This window comes from Lactuca serriola, chromosome 8 (genome assembly GCF_051521515.1).
Source record: "Lactuca serriola cultivar US96UC23 chromosome 8, Lser_US96UC23_V15, whole genome shotgun sequence".
NCBI classification, from domain to species: Eukaryota; Viridiplantae; Streptophyta; class Magnoliopsida; order Asterales; family Asteraceae; genus Lactuca; species Lactuca serriola.
Genome location: NC_136415.1, coordinates 137,770,898 through 137,790,244, shown reverse-complemented (window position 1 = coordinate 137,790,244; position 19,347 = coordinate 137,770,898).

The following is a 19,347-nucleotide window of genomic DNA, read 5'->3' as shown; positions in this document are numbered from 1 at the left end:
CCCCAAGCGAAGCTGGTTGAGTGCAAACCGCACCCTCAAGTGCTCCAGACACGAGCACGTATAGAAACACCCATCTATGTCTGAGATCCACCTCATAGCGGCGATCGGATCCTGTGTACCATCGAACTCTGGTGGTTTCGTGTTGCTGAACACTCGGTACAACAATGAATCACCACCCTGGGGTCTCGCAACAACAACAACCGCTATGGCTGCAGCAATAGCAACATCAGTCAAAGCAGCATAACGCTCGTCAAACGTCTCGATCAGTGTGGTATTAATAGACCCAAACATCTCCAGAATCTCGGCTCTGATGGCAGCAGCCACCTCCTCATGGATGGTCCGACGGATCTCCTCATCACTCACCCCACTGCTCCCGGTGGTATGGCGTATCCCAACCATGATCAACCTCTGAAATACAACATAAGAAATATTAAGGAAACTCTCGAGTATACTCACATTCGATAACTCAATCATCCTCAACTTCTGGTACCCCAAGGATTCTTACTTGGACTGCACACCAATCCGGTGTTTTGAATAGTACGGGCCCAATACTAGTGTCCTCATCGAATCAATATACAACCCAAGTCCTCCTCCTAGGATCCCAAGTCGCAAATACTCTACTCTCGCTATGCACTGGCTACCCTCAATAGCCCTCTCATGAGCTCCTCACTGCTACCTACTCATTCTCAAAGTATCTCATAGCAGCAGCAATCTCCTAAGCTAAGGCATCACAAATCAGGCCCACTCTAGTCCTAATAGGAATACCTAGCCTCTCTAATATGCACAACATAATATCTCATAACTCATAACATATAATGTAAGGGTATTTTGGGGATTCACCGTTCGGGCGCTGGCTGACCATACACACCTTCCACTCTGCTTGTTTCCAAAACCTCTTTTTCTTTTTAGAAATTTTAGTTTTATTTGAAAATTTCTCAAATCCTCGGTTTAAGTTCAAATACGCCCGAAGGTGCATCCGAATCCCTCAAACCAAGGCTCTGATACCAACTTGTAACACCGTAAATTTTCAAAATAATTTTTCGTTTTCAAAATCACATAATGTATCACATCACAATTTCAAATCCATAATCAATATTGTTTTCAAAACAAATCCCAAGATCTCTACACATAATAAACTCCATCGGTGTGTGTACGTGTCAAGCCGTCGCCTTCCCACGGTCCTCGCTAGTACCTAAGAAATCAAACACAACAACTGTAAGCATAAATGCTTAGTGAGTTCCCAAAATACCACATACCATAAATACGCCACTCAAGGCTAAATCCGACCCTCTGGTCTAGATGTCTCAGCGGGACCCTCCAGTCTCGCAGCTCGTCGGACTCTCCAGCCCAGTCATAGCTCATTGGGCCCTCTGGCCCGGTCAGAATCGTTGGGCCCTCCGGCCTGGTCTATATAATCATACAACATACAAATAACACATAGCACGAAATCTCTAAGACAACACATAATCTCATACATAGCACATAAGACCCTCTCATCAACTCGAAACACCACTCAAGGTAATGTATACTGAGAAGACTCACCTCGCGTATCTCGGTAACTCGTAAATCTCGTAACCACTAGTGCTCGATCTCCTGAGCTATCGTCCTCCTACTACACAAGGATATTTCTACTTAATACTACCTTGACTCTGGCTGACTAATACCACGAAGTCAAACCAGTCAACTCTGGTCAACGGTCAATGGTCAACGGTCGACCCGAGTCGCCGAGTCTGGCGTGGACTCGCCGAGTCCCTATGGGAACCCGATCCCTCTGAATCTCTTCCGACTCACCGAGTCACTCACCCGACTCGGTTACTCAACCCCTGGTTCGTAATCACTGAACAACCCGCACCAACTCGCCGAGTCTGGGAATGGACTCGGCGAGTGCATTCCATGCACAACCCCAAACGACCTTCTGAGCTCAGATCCCTTCACTAACTCATAGATGCAGTCTCCTTAAGCTTATTGACCACGTAAAGTCCAAGTCTTGGTGCTCATTAAGCATCGAATAGCTCATGAATGGTGTTTTAGCCTCAAATACATTGATCCCAAGCCAAACCCTCCATGGATGCATATAAAGCTTTGGTAAAGAGGTGATCTGGACCTCTATGGGTCCAGATCCAGGACCTTAACTCGCTAAGGGACCATGCGGACACTAGATGTAGCCACAAATGGGTTCAAAAGCCCTAAATCTACATGAACATCACAATAACAGAGAGTGATTCAGAATTGTACCTCAGTTGTGATGTCCTGGACCTCAGTTCTTCAGGAATCCACCCCTCTCTTTCTTCCTCTTGGCTAGATCTCCTCTTTCCTTGCTAGGCAATAACTCCAAGATCAACAATGGCTCCTTCCCTCACTTGAATCGCTCAAATGCTCTAGGGTTTCACTCTGGGGACTGATGAGCGCAAATGATGGCCATAAGGCCCTTTAAATATGCGTCAAACCCGAGAAATTAGGGTTTCATTAAACAGCACAGAATTGCCGAGTCTACCAAGGCGACTCGCCGAGTTCGGGCATCAATCCTGGTGAGAAATCGCGTCTCAAATCGGCGAGTCTACGCACCAACTCGCCGAGTTCTTCCATAAAACTCAAAATAAAAAAAATAATTAATATACCTGAAATCCCAGATGTTACAGAGTTTTTTCAGTGGTGATGGGGGGACTCTGATGGAAAGAGGCATTACAGTGGTGGACTTCTTCTTCTTCTTCACTTCCCCCTCTTGAGGAACTCAACCCCGGTGCTTCCTCAAGCCATTTCTTTAGTCCATCTACCTTGGCACAAACTTCGTGGAATTGAGCTTTGAGTGTTTCTGCCAATTGGGAATTATTTGGGATGGTAGGGTGAAAGAGCAGTTTGTATATGTCTTTTGTGAGCTGGAGGATCTCAGGACCATGGAAGTTGGAGGTAAGGGATTGTTGCAGTCTATTAATTGTAACTTGAAGAACAGAGATAGTGGACTCATAAGCAATATGAGTCTCATCTATCACTTTCTGAGACTGTGCAACTTGATCCGCGATGGCTGCTTGAAGATCCTTTTTAATTGCGGTCACCTCAGAAATGAGGCGTTCTGCTGCAGCCACGAAGTCCTTGTGATCAACCTTTCGTGAGTTGTCAAGGGACTGGATCCCCATCTCTACGTTGAGATAGATGCGTTCAGCAGCCATACGCTCCCTTGTCTCTAATCTTTCAATTCTTTCAATCACTGACTGCGGTCCTGGAGTGTCCTCAGTTTGAGGGGGTTTAACTACAGCTAAGATGTGATCCACTTTGGCTTGAAGGCTTAGGAACTCTTTCCGGGTGACAACATTCTTCTTCTTTTTCTTCTTTTCCTTTAGCTTGGAAGTCGAATGCTGTGAGCCACTGGGCTCCTCTTCTTCTTCGAACATCATAGGGTCGTCATCGGAAGGATTCGGTTTGTTGACCTCTTGGATGTCTTCATCATCAAAACCAAAGGTTGGGGCTGAACTGAGTTCAATAGCTGGCTCTTCGTCTCGAGATGGATTGTCTGTGGGAGGTGGAACATGAGTTAAAGTAGGAGGAACCTTTGAAGTAGTTGCGGCTGCTGCTGTAGCTTGAGCCTTTAACAAGGTGTCTGCTATTTGATCCATCTAGGTTTGTGTTGGATAAGGTGTCTAAGTCCATAACTATTTCTGGTATGTACTTGACCCGACCCGGCATGGTCCATTTGGGTTGCATGGCACCATGCAATTGGATAGACTAAATGAAGAAATAACATTTGGAGATTATTAATATGTTATAAGTTCTAATATATTAATAATATTATTTGATTAGTTTGATCAATAATTAATTTAGAATTAATTAAGTGGTCAAAAGAGAACTAATTAAATATATGGGTTGATTATGTAAATCATCCATATCTTGTATAGTGGGCTAAGAGGCTCCATGGATTATCAAGTTGGGTTCTACCCATAGGATGCTCCATGGATGCTCCATGGGAGTTACAAACCCATGGGTCATGGAAATGAAGAGTCATGACACATTAGGGTTTACATGGTGTAACCCTAGATGTGTCAAGACTATATAAGAATCATATTCTCCACCAAAATCGGCTACACTAAGAAACTAGAGGGCTTGGCCGATTTTAAGAAGTGTGTATTATCTCAAGAGTCTTTCCAAGAGCATTTGGTGTTGTGTGAAGCATTTGAGGCATCACACTTGGGGTGCTAGGCTCACAAGGTTTCAAGGAACACAAGCAACAACAAGGTAAGTTATTCTATCTATTATTCAAGTTAAAATTGTTCCCCATGTATGCTAGATAGGAATATAACCTTGGAAATCCAACTTTGCATGATAATTAGAGAAACATAGATCCAAGGTTATTAGGGTTGCATGTACACTTAGGAAGTGTTAGAATGCTCAAAACCCATCAGTGGTATCAGAGCCTAGGCTTGTTTGTTTGTTATTTGTGCTTAAAACTTGAAAAAAGTCGAAATCTTGCTGTCTGGCTGATGGACTTGCCGAGTCCATGGGGAGGACTCGCCGAGTCCACTTGTATCTTCAACCTACTCGGCGAGTAGGTTTATGCACTCGGCGAGTAGGGTCGACAGAGTGCAGAATTTCGACTTCAGTTGCTGGAAATGGATTAGAAACATTACCCTAAATTGTTTTGGTACTTGAAAACTTGTTTTAGAAGGTGTAATGTCTTTTCTAACTCATTTACAACAACTAGTTATCAAAATTACAAAGATAAAATGTGATTTTGATTCTTGAAGGTGTTCATATTCATATTCTTGTTCTTATGATGTTTAGATTATCATAGGAATTATTTGTAACCTATGTGGTAGATTAATTCATGATCATAATGTGTTTTAATGGAGTCCATAACTTGTCCTCAAGTTATGGAAAACCAAAAGTCTCTTGGATTAAAAAACCATTAAAAGAACACAAGAGTTAGGAAAAATGAAAAGTCCTCATTTTATTACTCTATTAAACTCATAAGTTACAAGAAATGAAAAGTTTTGAAAGTTTACAAAACTTGCCCTCAAATTTTGGAACAAGTAAAGTTAAGTTAAAACTTTAGTTCCAACCCCTAGAATTTTAAAAGTTAAAATTCAACCCTTATACTTATATTATTATGATCTAATAATTATATATATATATATATATATATATATATATATATATATGTATAAGAACAAAGTCGTCTTACCGCCAGTACGCCTCATTCACGAAGCCGGTCTATAAGGTGGGTATAAGGTTGTTGCCTATAAAATGGTGACTTAATGGGTGTCCACTCTAACCCACCGCTTGCTTGATCGGTGGAGGGTCGTTAGCCGAACGGGTAAGACAAGGACTTATAAATTCTCATTAAAAGTATGATGAATATTATAAAGTAACTAAATGTCTTATTAAATTCCCAATCTTAGTTACTTTAGGAAAAATGTGAATAAGGTGCTATTCCATGAAATTACACTTTACACTTTGATTAAGTCATTGGTGGAGCGTGTGTGGTTAACTGGCACACTAACTTGGACTTAACAAGGTAGGTAAAGGGTGACTTAGGGTTTATTATAGTATCGATGGAGCGTGTGTGGTTTACCGGCACATCGATTGAGTGATAAACTTTAAGGGTACCAAGTGATTTGCATGGTTACTTCACACCTCGTTTTGTGATCCTCGGTATCCTAATCACAAAACTTGGAGGGCACACTCGAGATTGAAACATGCCTTTGAAAATTTCATTGAATCTCAAGGAATCTAGGAATTTTTAAGAACCATTCAAAAAACCTAACACTAAAATATTGCGGTTTTCATGGTGGAAATTGGTGAATCGTCATTCACCTACCTTTCAAATATGATATAGCTTAGATTACGGCATACCTCTTCTAAGTTATATTATATTGTGATTGGATCCTAGCCTTAATATTACATTTGGGTGTTTTATTAAGGACTCTCTTATATCTAAACAACAAGATGTCTTTCAACAATGCTTCTGGCTCTAATCCTAATGGCTCCTTTACCCTTATGAACTTGTGTGGGAAAGTCACCTTTGATGGATCCAACTTCAATGAGTGGATCAGAAACATCAGAATGATTACCCGCTACGAGGACAAAGAATATGTCCTTGACAAGGAGCTTAAGGAGATTGATGAGACCACTGCAACTCCTCAGGAGATCGCTGACTTTCGGGCACATGAAAGGGATGCTACGAAAGTGGCTTGCATCATGATGGCCACGATGACAACGGAACTCCAAAAGTCTTATGAGGATTTCTACCCTTATGAAATGCACCAAGATTTGATGGAAAGATACCATCAAAGTGCACGAAAAGAGAGGTATGACATCATCTGCTCCATGATAACAACCATGATGAAGGACGGGGAATCCGTCACGAGACACATGCAGAAAATGCAAAGGTATGTGGATCGTTCGCTGAAGCTAAATGTGAACTTCCCGGAGGATCTTGCAATAGATATCATTTTGCATTCCTTACCATCGTGCTATGATCAATTCCGCATGACATATCACATGAACAAGGAAGAAGTCACCCTCAGCAAACTTCAGGGACTTCTCAAGACCGCAGAAACAGGTCTTAAGGGGAAGTCGGTTGCTATCACTCCTACTCCAAACTCAACTCCGGTTTTGGCAATCGGGAAAAATCGAGGGAGGAAGAGAAAGAGATCTTAGAAGGGTACCAAGGCTCGGACCCTTGATGGATCTTCTTCAAGTGGAACCAAGAAAGGTTCCATTACTCCTTCTTCTGACCCAAAAGAGGCTGAATGCTTCTATTGCCATGAAAAGGCTCATTGGAAGCGGAACTGCCCAAAGTACCAGCAGGATGTGAAGGATGGGAAAGTTAAACCCAACCATGCAGGTATTTACACTATCATTTCTAATAACTCACCCCATTCTAATTCTTGGGTCCTTGATACCGGTTGTGGTATTCATATTTGTTGTGACTTGCAGGGACTAAGAAGAAGTGAGGATGTGGAGCAAGGAAGAATAAACTTGATCATGGGGAATAGGAAAGCTTTACCTGTTACCAAGACTGGAGTTTATACTTTATCTCTAAGTAGTGGGTTTAGTTTAGATTTGAATAAATGTTGTTATTCGCCAGGAATGGCAAGAAATATTATTTCCTTTCATGCTTTGTACAAACAAGGGTTTACCTTTTCGTTTAATAATGAAGTTGGTTCTATTGATGCTTTCTTTAATAATGTTCTTTATTTTAAAGCATTACCTTGTGATGGTGTGTATGAAGATGTGTCTGTTGTAGATAACTTAGGAAATAATGCTTTGTGTATTGATTCTGCTACTAATAATAACTTGGATAAAGCATCATTATGGCATTGTCGCCTTGGACATATAAGCAAGAAACGCATGGGCCAACTCCAAAAGGATGGAGTCTTGGAGTCATTTGACCTAAAGTCAGATGATAGTTGCGAATCATGCTTACTTGGAAAAATGACAAAGTCACCCTTCACAGGTTCGTGTGAGAGGGGTGAAGGTTTGTTGGACCTTATACACACGGATGTGTGTGGACCATTCAAACATGCCACAAGGGATGCTAATCGTTATTATTTGACTTTCACTGATGATTATAGTAGATATGGATATGTCTACTTGATCAAGTATAAGTCAGAGACTTTCGAGAGGTTTAAGGAATTTAAATAGGAATTCGAGAATCAGTTGGGCAGGAACATTAAGATGCTTCGATCCGATCGAGGAGGTGAGTATCTTAGTTCAGAGTTCCTTGACTATCTAAGGGAATGTGGGATAGTCTCACAATTGACCCCTCCCAGGACACCACAGTTGAATGGTGTAGCTGAGAGACGTAATCGAACCTTGTTAGATATGGTTTGTTCCATGATGAGTCAAGCTACGCTACCAATCTCATTCTGGGGGTATGCCTTAGAGACTGCCGCCCATATTCTTAATCTAGTCCCTACAAAGAAAGTTGCCAAAACTCCTCACGAGATGTGGACTGGTAAAGTACCTAAACTAGACCACGTCAAGATTTGGGGTTGCGAGGCTTTCGTGAGACGCGAGACTCATGATAAGCTCGAACCTCGAAGCGAGAGGTGTATTTTCATCGGTTACCCACAACAATCCTTTGGTTACCTCTTTTACAGACCTAGTGACAATGTGGTCTTTGTGGCAAGAAGAGGAATCTTTCGAGAAAGAGAGTTTATAAGCCAAGGAGACAGTGGGAGGCAAGTTGATCTTGAAGAAATTCAAGAATCTAGTGGTGAAGGAACTTCAAACTCTAGCCCTCAACTTGAGGAGGAAACTCTTGTTGAGCCAATTGACAAACCTGTACCTCTGAGGCGTTCCACGAGAGTTAGGAGTGCACCTGAGCATTACTATGGATTCCATATTACTGCAGAAGGTGAGACACTTATTAGTGATGGGACACTAGTAAGTCAAGATGACCCTAACAGTTATGAGGAAGCCATGGCAGGCCCCAGGTCTGCTAAATGGAAAGAGGCTATGGATAGCGAGATACAATCCATGTATGACAATCAAGTTTGGTACTTGGTTGAAAATGTACCAGGTCGTAAGACAGTAGGGTGCAAATGGGTCTTCAAGAAGAAGACCGACATGGATGGTAAAGTACACACTTATAAGGCTAGACTGGTTGCAAAGGGCTTCTCTCAAATTCCTGGAGTGGATTATGATGAGACATTTTCTCCGGTAGCCAAGATTAAGTCTATTCGGGTTCTGTTAGCCATAGCTGCATTTCATGACTATGAAATATGGCAGATGGATGTCAAAACCGCTTTCCTTAATGGAAAGTTGGCTGAAGATGTTTACATGAGTCAGTCAGAAGGTTTTTTCAGCAACAAGTACCCTAATAGAGTGTGTAAACTCGAGAAATCCATTTATGGATTGAAACAGGCACCTCGCGGGTGGAATCTTTGCTTTGATGAGAAGGTCAAGGAATTTGGCCTTACTAGGAGTGAAGATGAATTTTGTGTGTATGTCAAGGCTAGTGGGAGTATAGTTAGCTTTTTGGTATTGTATGTGGATGACATACTACTCATAGGAAACGACATTCCAACCCTGCAGGAAGTAAAGTCCTGGCTTGGGAAGTGTTTCGCTATGAAGGACCTTGGTGAAGCTGCCTATATTTTAGGGATAAGGATCTTGAGAGATCGGAGTAAAAGACTAATTGGAATTAGTCAGAGTACCTACTTAGATAAGGTGCTGAAGAGATTCCGCATGCAGGATTCCAAGAAAGGAGAGTTACCCATCCAGAGTAACACCAGATTGAGTAAGATACAAAGCCCTAGCACTGAGGCTGAGATAGCAGAAATGAGTCGAACACTTTATGCTTCGGCTGTAGGATCGATCATGTATGCTATGACGTGTACTCGACCTGATGTAGCCTTTGCCCTGAGTATGGTTAGCAGGTATCAGGCGAACCCTGGCAAGGCACACTGGACTGCGGTAAAGAATATCCTCAAGTACCTACGGAGGACTAAGGACTGGGTCCTTACCCTCGGTGGGAGTGATGACTTGAGAGTAGTAGGGTATAGTGATGCTAGCTTCCAAACTGATAGGGATAATTTCCGCTCTCAGTCGGGCTGGGTCTTTACCCTAAACGGAGGAGCAATTTCTTGGAAGAGTTCCAAGCAAGAGACAGTGGCAGACTCTACATGTGAATCAGAGTATATTGCAGCTAGCGAGGCAGCAAAGGAGGCGATGTGGCTGAAGAACTTCATTGGAGACCTTGGAGTTGTACCAGCCATTAAAGAGCCAATGGAAATTTTCTATGATAGTGAAAGTGCTGTTGCCTTAGCCAAGGAACCTAGGGATCACGGGAGATCCAAACACATCGACAGAAAATACCATTTCATCAGACATCGGATCGAAGAAGGACTCCTCGTGGCAAAGAGGGTATCATCAGATGAGAATCCGGCAGGTCCCCTCACAAAGGAACTGACTCGGGTTAAGCATCTTCAGCATGCTCGGAGCATAGGGCTGAAGGATGATATTAGTTTTAGTAGTTAGATAACCTCGAAATTTGTAAAGTGTAATTGACATTTGATGATCAATAAAAATTGTTTTATTTATGAGTAAGGTGTTGCTATCTCTTGTCAATCATTTACTATATTTCTTTTGCATGTTTTTGACTTCCAGAATAATTTTTGTTTGGTATAACATATTATTCAAACCTCCACAGTCGGTCATATGTCAGAAGTAGGTATGAATCAAGACTGTCATGTTTGGTTGTAGAGGTCTTGGACAAGGCTACAACAATCATGAGTGATCATAAGTTCTGAGCATTGGACACAACCCACGCTCACTGGAATCACTTCATGGAATTCTATCTCGAGTGATCGTGAGACGGTAATATCGTATAAGTCTTCAAACCTAGAGATATGATTTGTTACTTACAAGTTGGTTATGCATTGATTGTACGAAAAAACACATTGGTAACTCGATGTTATAAATCGTGCTCTTGTGTGTAATTCAATGAGTGGTAGAACAAACATATGAGTCGAAGTTTATCTGTTCCTTCTTGGATTAGAAGCTGATATCTGGGCCCCTCGATGATTTTGTTTTGACCCATGTACCGGGCCCGGTCAGAACTAAGTTGATGTGTTCAATTAAGTTCTATGTCAAACAAATCGGAAATCGGGAAACAAATGCTGGACAATAAGCAAGACAATGTTCCATGTATTTGTCCGGCTGATATCTAGAACAGAGGATTATATGATCACTTATCTTAAATGGCGTACCATCATCTTCTCAGTTCTGAGAAACCTTGAAAAGAGCTACGATTGCCGATCGGTTCCTGAAGTACTAGAGATATAGTTATTAGACTTATCCAAGTGGGAGACTGTTGGATAAGGTGTCTAAGTCCATAACTATTTCTGGTATGTACTTGACCCGACCCGGCATCGTCCATTTGGGTTGCATGGCACCATGCAATTGGATAGACTAAATGAGAGAAATAACATTTGGAGATTATTAATATGTTATAAGTTCTAATATATTAATAATATTATTTGATTAGTTTGATCAATAATTAATTTAGAATTAATTAAGTGGTCAAAAGAGAACTAATTAAATATATGGGTTGATTATGTAAATCATCCATATCTTGTATAGTAGGCTAAGAGGCTCCATGGATTATCAAGTTGGGTTCTACCCATAGGATGCTCCATGGATGCTCCATGGGAGTTACAAACCCATGGGTCATGGAAATGAAGAGTCATGACACATTAGGGTTTACATGGTGTAACCCTAGATGTGTCAACACTATATAAGAATCATATTCTCCACCAAAATCGGCTACACTAAGAAACTAGAGGGCTTGGCCGATTTTAAGAAGTGTGTATTATCTCAAGAGTCTTTCCAAGAGCATTTGGTGTTGTGTGAAGCATTTGAGGCATCACACTTGGGGTGCTAGTCTCACAAGGTTTCAAGGAACACAAGCAACAACAAGGTAAGTTATTCTATCTATTATTCAAGTTAAAATTGTTCCCCATGTATGCTAGATAGGAATATAACCTTGGAAATCCAACTTTGCATGATAATTAGACAAACATAGATCCAAGGTTATTAGGGTTGCATGTACACTTAGGAAGTGTTAGAATGCTCAAAACCCATCAGTTTGAACCTTTTGGATTGTGGTAGCAGTATGGGAATTGCTGATGGCATTTGCCCAGTACTTGGCCACAGACAGGATTTCTTGTTCCTTCTGTTGTTGTTGTTTGAGCTGTTGTTCCTTGCGGGCTTGGAATGCTCTTTTAAAAGCAACATACTTCTTGATTTCGGCATCATTAGTTGGCTGATACCGACTCCAAGAATCACTTGAATCTTCGCCGTCAATTCGTTCTGTTCGCACCAAGGTGTCCCTTGGGTTCACGGATCCTTGCACATTAGTGCTCACCATGCCTAAACCACCTGAAAGAAATGGAAGCAGAGTAGGATTTCCTGGGCTTCCTTGGTCTCCTTGACCCGTGGTCAAGTCTGGCCCCGCCCCAATTCTGGCATGGGCGAAAGAAGTGCCCTGCGGTTGGGATGATGTTTAAAGTGTTTGGGATACATGCAAAAGGATGGAGTCTAACTCTTTCGAAGAAAAGATATGCAGTCGAGAAGCCCTGGAGACCTTAGGGCGATATCCAGATTTATCTACTTGAGATATAACTGGGGGGGCTGTCTCCACGTTCAAATGATGTGGAGGATGAAACATTCTCACATGATGAGGTTGAGTGGTATTCGAGTGTGGTATTGAATAGATGTACGGCCATCCCAAGGACTACCGGAGCCTGTTGAGAGGCTGCAGTATCAGTCTAGTCACGCATTTGGCCAGTGGTTTCGGTTGTCTTCATTTTCTTGAGGATAGCAATTGGTTGTCTATCTTCCTCAGAGTCACTGCTCGATACAGTGGTGGGTTTGATTTTACATTTCTTAGATGGTGGGGATTGTTTTGGGGCATTCTTCTTGGGTGAGCTAGTTTTCTTTTTAGATGCCACTGTTTTTCTCCGTTGAGAAAGATTAGATAGTGTAGTGGCAGAGGGGGCTGCGGTACCCTCAGGAGGAATGGTTGAAGAAGGAAGAGTCGGGGTAGAAAGGTATGGGATAATACCTTCCGTGGCCTCTTGATATTGCCATATTTATACTTATTTTTAGGCAATATTTAAGTACATTTTTATTAAAAAGTCAGAAATTTGTTTAGAATAATGGTACTTATGAGCTTAAATGTTATTTACAGCCAAAAAGAAGACATTTTGAAGAAAAGGGGACTGGAAGCGTTAAAGAAAGAAACTTTGGGAATTAAAAGAGTAAAAGTGAAGTAAATCTGGAAAAAGATTATTCACGACGTGAGACTTAAAGGATTCACGATGTGAATCGTTGGTTCTAGAAGATATATACGCGGGTGAAGGAATCCTTGACGAGCACGGTTATCTACCACTCACGACGTGAATTTCTTACTATTCACGACGTGAATTTATGGATATCAGCAACTATATAAATCCTTGACCATTACGAATAGAGGCACCTTTGGGCAAAAGGAAGGAGTTCCAGAAGACGATTTGGAGCGAAAGAAAGGTTCTGGAAGAAGGTTTTCAACACCAAAAAGAATAAAGGTTTATATTTTAGTTAAATAAGAACATGTCTATCATTATTTTTAGTTGTGTTGGTTTAGTTGCTATGATGAGCAGTTGAATCTAGCTACTCTTGTTTAGCTAGATGAAGCTTTAAACTTATGAATAGTTACATGTTTATGGATTAAGCTTAGTTGGTAAAAATTGCTTGTGTTTGATTTGTATAACCTAGAATGCTATTTTTTGTTTATCTAATTGCTTGATTGCATGTTCTGTGTAGCTTAGTGACCATAAAACTTCATGAACTTGTTTACCTAATGATTTAGTGAACATTGAATTGTTAGAGCTAGGATTGACCAATCTTAGTTTGTAATTAGAATAAATAAGCTTAGCTGTGCGAGAGAACGTGTATTGTGATCATAATTGCGTTTATATAACAAATCTTACATACCATATTTACATTCCTCATTAGTTCTGTGTTAATTATGTGTGAACATACATGGTTTGACATGAATTAGTTAGTTATTGGTAAAGTTTGAACTAAATTACTAATACAACTAAAAACCATCTTAATAACCCGTAATGATTAGCTAGCCATAAGGGAGAAGTGGATTCAAACTAAACAAGAGTGTGTGTTTTTAATTATTGAATTTGAATTTATGTTCGTCTGATCTTGTAAAATCAGGTAAAACCCGCTTTAAAGTTGTTAATAATTAGGTTAATTTAATAGTAAGTAAATTAATTAGTAACACCGTTCCCTGTGATCGACACCCGACTTACCCAAGCTATACTGTAATCTGACTAGGTACACTGACTATAAGTGCATAGTTAGTTAAGTTTGTTAGGTTATAAATATTAAAATTAGTGAGTACTTTTGTGCACATCAAGTTTTTGGCGCCGTTGCCGGGGAACGGCTTAGATTATTAGTTTATTTAGTTGCATTAGATTAATCGCCCCTTTTTGTGGAATAAAATCTGCAAAAAGGTTAATTGGTTATTTATTTTTGCTAGCTTAGCTTAGTTTATTTTTTCTGTTTCTGTCACAAAGTTCACGACGTGAGTTTTAATAAACTCACGATGTGAAAGTTGTGATTTCAGTTTTTAGTTTTTCTTATTGTAGTCCAGTTTTACGTTTTTAGTTTAGCAAGTTGCAGGAGTTCATGACTAGAGGCTCAAACACACCCTTGGTGCCACCACTTGAAGATCCCGAGTTTGCAATTCACAAGAAAAAGACGCCCTTGCAAGAATTGAAGTCACCTTTTTCAAGGATGTCGGGAAAGAAGACAGGAGAGTCAAGTTCATCCGCGAGGAACAAGAGCAATATTGAGCACTTGGATCAGACACCCGTCCAAACCGAGTTCGAATACGATACCGAGTCGGAATTTGAAGAACACACGAGCGAACCCGAGAACGAGCCAAGGAACGAGACGGCAACAATTGAAGAAATGTCCATGGGAGCTTACAAGAAGCGGATCCGAGAAGATGTGGGTCCCGGTTTAGTCCAACCCGCAAACTCATCGGGTTGTCAATTATCAGCAGGTTTTCAGAATACGCTCAGTTTCGATCTCACATTGTGAATTGTTTCACACTCACGTAGTGAATATTAGATTTTTACAAGATTCAAGGCCCTTGACATTTTAGTCTTCTATGGGTTGATGCTATTCTTCTTGTCAATATATTCAAGATTATTTTGACTCATTTTTTTCCACCATGCAATGTGGCATATGCTTTCCCACATTGGTCATTCTACTTTTGGAGACTTACACCATATTTGAAGACGATTAAAGGCTCGATTTCGTGTTTTGCCAGTACACTCCTTATTTCGCGAGTTCAAGAACCAAGTTTCTATTTTTGGAGTCCATATTCAAGATGCACGTTTTCCACACTTTTGGAGATGTTCACGCCACTATCCCAGGGGATTCTGTTCCTTTTTCTCCCTTTTCTTTAATTTTCTTTAAATTTGATGCATACAATGAGGGCATTGTATGAAATAAGTGTGGGGTAGGGGTAGAAAAAGTAAATTGCTAGATAACCATAGAATTTGATAGTCAAAATTGAAAATTTTGAAAATTTTTAATTTTTAATAATTGAATCTAGTAATAATAATTTGAGCTATAATTGCTAGTATTATGTGGGATGATCCGATGAAAGTTCAAATGTTTAGTTGAGCCAATATACGTTATAGTGCATTTATGGCCTCCCTTATTTTAGTTAAATCATGGAACAAAAACATAACCCCGCTTGGTATGAGGGATGCAATATGTTTCGCAGCCTAAACCTGAAATGTATCCAGGAAAATTATTATCATTAACCAATAAAGGTTGAGTTTGAGCGCATATGCTTAAGCATGTAGGTTTTGAGTGAAAAAAGAGAGGTACATGTTAATAAAAAAAAGAATTACGAGAAAAGTGTGAAGAATTTTGGAGCAAATAAAGTGAAGATCAAAAAATTAAAATTCCAAGAAATTCAAAAGTAGAAGATACCAGAAATCAAATAAGGTGGTGAATTCAAAGAAATCAAAGATCAAATGTCAAAGAAGTGAAGAATTCCGAAAGAGCTCCATAGTGGTATCAATGATTGTAATTCTAGATTATGTATGCTTAGGTTGCTCAACTAAAAATACCTTGAGGATAAGGAGGTTTTCTCCGGATGGATTTGGAGGGTTGCATAAAATGAGCATTGTTCGGAAAAAGTGGGCGAGTGTTTATGAAGATTGTGAGTATTTAAAGTATGGGGGGCTACTTTAGGAAAATTTTAGACACAAATGCATGCGTTGAGGTCTTGGCATAATGGTTGAGCTAGAGTCGGATTGTTCCATGTGATGTTAGTAATCAAGGATTAAGTTTAAATTTGCTTGAGGGCAAGCAAAGCCTAAGTGTGGGGTATTTTGATATTGCCATATTTATACATATTTTTAGGCAATATTTAAGTACATTTTTATTAAGAAGTCGGTAATTTGTTTAGAATGATGGTACTTATGAGCTTAAATGTTATTTACAGCCAAAAAGAAGACATTTTAAAGAAAAGGGGACTGAAAGCGTTAAAGAAAGAAACTTTGGGAATTAAAAGAGTAAAAGTGAAGTAAATCTGGAAAAAGATTATTCACGATGTGAGACTTAAAGGATTCACGACGTGAATCGTTGGTTCTAGAAGATATGTACGCGGGTGAAGGAATCCTTGACGGGCACGTTTATCTACAACTCACGACGTGAATTTCTTACTATTCACTACGTGAATTTATGGATATCAACAACTATATAAATCCTTGACCATTACGAATAAAGGTACCTTTGGGCAGAAGGAAGGAGTTCCAGAAGACGATTTGGAGCGAAAGAAAGGTTTTGGAAGAAGGTTTTCAACACCAAAAAGAATAAAGGTTTATATTTTAGTTAAATAAGAACATGGCTTTCATTATTCTTAGCTGTGTTGGTTTAGTTGCTATGATGAGCAGCTGAATCTAGCTACTCTTGTTTAGCTAGATGAAGCTTTAAACTTATGAATAGTTACATGTTTATGGATTAAGTTTAGTTGGTAAAAATTGCTTGTGTTTGATTTTTATAACCTAGCATGCTACTGTTTGTTTATCTAATTGCTTGATTGCATGTTCTGTGTAGCTTAGTGACCATAAAACTGCATGAACTTGTTTACCTAATGATTTAGTGAGCATTGAATTGTTAGAGCTAGGATTGACCAATCTTGGTTAGTAATTAGAATAAATAAGCTTAGTTGTGCTAGAGAATGTGTATTGTGATCATAATTGCGTTTATATAACAAATCTTATATAACATATTTACATTCATAATTAGTTATGTGTTAATTATGTGTGAACATACATGGTTTGACATGAATTAGTTAATTATTGGTAAAGTTAGAACTAAATTACTAATACAACTAAAAACCAACTTAATAACTCGTAATCATTAGCTAGCCATAAGGGAGAAGTGGATTCAAACTAAACAATAGTGTGTGTTTTTAATTATTGACTTTGAATTTAAGTTCATCTAATCTTGTAAAATCAAGTAAAACCCCCTTTAAACTTGTTAATAATTAGGTTAATTTAATAGTAAGTAAATTAATTAGTAACACCGTTCCATGTGATCGACACCCGACTTACCCAAGCTATACTGTAATCTGACTAGGTACACTGCCTATAAGTGCACAGTTAGTTAAGTTTGTTAGGTTATAAATATTAAAATTAGTGAGTACTTTTGTGCACATCACCTCTATATGATCTGAGACATCAGCAGTCTCAAGACCAAGCAAGGTAAGAATGTGCATGGGTAGCCTGCGGACAGGTCCAAATAAAGTTTGATCAGAAGAGGTATTGTACCTTTTGAGACCCTTAGTGACAAAGAAGTTGATGTCACTACCCATGTTGATATCAGCGTCCGCATGTAGATTAGAAATGCACAAAGACCAGAATCGAGCAAAGGTAAGCTCGATTGGGTTCTCCCTGGGGTGCTCTTTGGGAATGTATTGGAGGAAATCATCCCAAATAATCTGGCCATAATTGACATCGTAGCCCGTATAGATGCAACATACGAGTTCAAGGAGCTTCAAACCCATGTTGTCCATGCCTCCGGTCCTGCCGGATAGACAGCGGTTGACAAAGTGACTTACGAACTGCCAAACCGCAGGCAGTTGGTTCTTCTTGAACTCACCAATCCATCGGATCGGTTTCTGATAACCCATTTGGTAGAGTGTGGTGGTGATGTTAGATAAGGATGGTGTGAAGATCTTGATGGAGGGATGAATCAGAAGGTTTATGGCAGTCAAGAACTTCTCTTTAGTCAAGATGACCAAAGAATCATCGATGAGATTAAGATGTACTTCTTGTGGGTTTTCCAGTGGTCTGTATGCAGAGAGAGCACACTTGAAGAGTGTAGAAACGGGAACAACATCAGTGAATGCGTCAAATGGGCCAAACAAGATATGGTTCTTGAGATACTTGATCATCAGTTTGGTTGGGGCATTGTACGACTGATGATCTTCAAACACTGCTCTAAAGTTGCTTGAGGCTATCGTTGGAGATGTGGAACCACTTGGATTCACGGAGCCTGGAGCCTTGGACTGCTTCTTTGATGCACCTGATTTCGCCATTGAAAGATGAGAAATTGGAGTTCTAGAGAGCTTTTTGGAAGTTTTGGAGAGTTGAGAGAATAATCGATTAACAGAGAGCGTAAACGATTTTAGTGAGGAAGATGAGTTTATAAAGGGGGTAAAAGGATTTTAACCCTAGGTAAAAGACAGAAGGGGGTAAGAAGTTGAATGGGGTTTTTGGGGAAATCAATGATTCTGGGATTGAATCTCAGCCATACGAATATGAAACGGGTTTTGGAGAGATTTTGAGAGATCTTAAAAAGGGGTTTGCATTTAATGGTGGATTAGATGCATGGTAAAACGTCAGGTAAACGTGGGGTGATGAGAGAGAAAGTTGTAATTGATGGGACGTGGTAGGGAGAGGAAAGGACAAGTTGAGGATGGATTTATTTGGAAATCGATCTTTTCGTCATCATCCCTAAAATAGGTCTGATACGGGGTTTATTTAGAAAGAGAATGTGACAGTTGTTAAAGGGAATGTTTGTATTTTATTTAATGAAGGATCATTAAATAGCACACAAAATTTCGAGAGTTAATGATTCTGTTGAAATTTATTTAAGACGATTGCGGATGAAGTCATTATTGCGGTTGAGAAACTTCATCCGGGATGAGCAAAGAAAGATTACAGAGAGAATCTGTGAGAAAACACTTGTACAAAGGTTAGAAATAAAAGATCATTAAAACCCATGACAGATATGTATGACATATGGTTGCGGTACCTAGACTGCGGTACCATGACCATCTATCATATGTAATTCTCAGTTAGAACCGTAATGGAGACCAATGATGGTCTGCGGTAGCTAACACTTCATAAAGAATTGCTGGTCCGGATTTATCATTCCCAACATTTGTAAGAATGCATTGAGTTTTGTAGAGTCAAGAGCTTTTGTAAAAACATCAGCAATCTCTTCATGAGTAGGAACAAAGATGAGTTCAATATTACCTTTCAGAATATGATCTTTGATGAAATGATACTGTAACTCAATATGTTTTGTCTTGGAGTGCTGAATCGGATTATGAGAAATCGCTATAGCACTTTCAAAGTCACAGTAAATTGGTATCCGCAGTATTCTATACCCGTAATCTAGCAATTGTGTCTTCATCCAAAGAACTTGGGAACAGCAACTGGCTGCGGCCACATATTCTGCTTCTCCAGTAGATAGGGATACACACGTTTGTTTTCTTAAGGACCAGTTTACAAGTCTTTGTAACACCATAAAATT